We start from the raw sequence: 363 nt of genomic DNA, 5'->3' as shown, positions 1-363 counted from the left end.
TGTGTGTCTGTGTGTGTGTGTGTGTGTGTGTGTGTGTGTGTGTGTGTGTGTGTGTGTGTGTGTGTGTGTAGCCAGGTGAAGGCTTTGAGCGAGTGTTGAGCTCTGACCTGGCAGTGTTAGAGGCAAAATAACCTAAAGGCTAGTTAAGATCTGCATGACATTGGCCTATCTCCAACAGCTGTGACCTAGATGCCCCCCCACACACACACACACACACACACACACACACACACACACACACACACACACACACACACACACACACACACACACACACACACACACACACACACACACACACACACGCACACAGACACACACACACATTACATCGGAAAGAAAACGTTGAATAGTATGCTTTTT

The sequence above is a fragment of the Notothenia coriiceps genome, unplaced genomic scaffold (genome assembly GCF_000735185.1).
Source record: "Notothenia coriiceps isolate Sejong01 unplaced genomic scaffold, NC01 NC01_scaffold00009305, whole genome shotgun sequence".
Lineage (NCBI taxonomy): Eukaryota > Metazoa > Chordata > Actinopteri > Perciformes > Nototheniidae > Notothenia > Notothenia coriiceps.
Note: the sequence above shows the minus strand (reverse complement) of the source record.